The sequence below is a fragment of the Merops nubicus genome, unplaced genomic scaffold (assembly GCF_000691845.1).
Source record: "Merops nubicus isolate BGI_N331 unplaced genomic scaffold, ASM69184v1 scaffold22103, whole genome shotgun sequence".
Lineage (NCBI taxonomy): Eukaryota > Metazoa > Chordata > Aves > Coraciiformes > Meropidae > Merops > Merops nubicus.
In genome coordinates this window covers 1-426 of record NW_008597333.1, presented here as the reverse complement: position 1 = coordinate 426, position 426 = coordinate 1, and positions in this window count along the sequence as shown.

The window sequence follows — 426 nt, the reverse complement described above, 5'->3', positions numbered from 1 at the left end:
ACTCCCAAGTTTCACCTGCCTATAGCGCTATGCAGCACAATATGCAGGTGTTACCAAAGTGTGCATTTCACCAGGGCAACACCAGCACAGTCATGCCCCCTTAAAGGTCTGTGAAACCTTTACACCACCATCAGAAAACGAGCCCCTCGCGCAGGCATTTTATAGTTTGATTTTGGAAACTTTAGTCTCCTACGAAGGCTACCACAAGCACTTCATAGACAAAAAGTGTATGACGTTGCAACTCGTGGGTTCTCCACGAAGACAAAACCTAACAACCTACAAATATTTTTGTAATATAAAGGCCACGGGGAAAGCTAACCCAGCTCTGGCTGACCCGCCACCCATGTTCCCCAGCTGAGCACTGATAGAATCATTAAGGTCGGAAAAGACTTCTAAGACCATCGAGTCCAACCACCACCCAACACT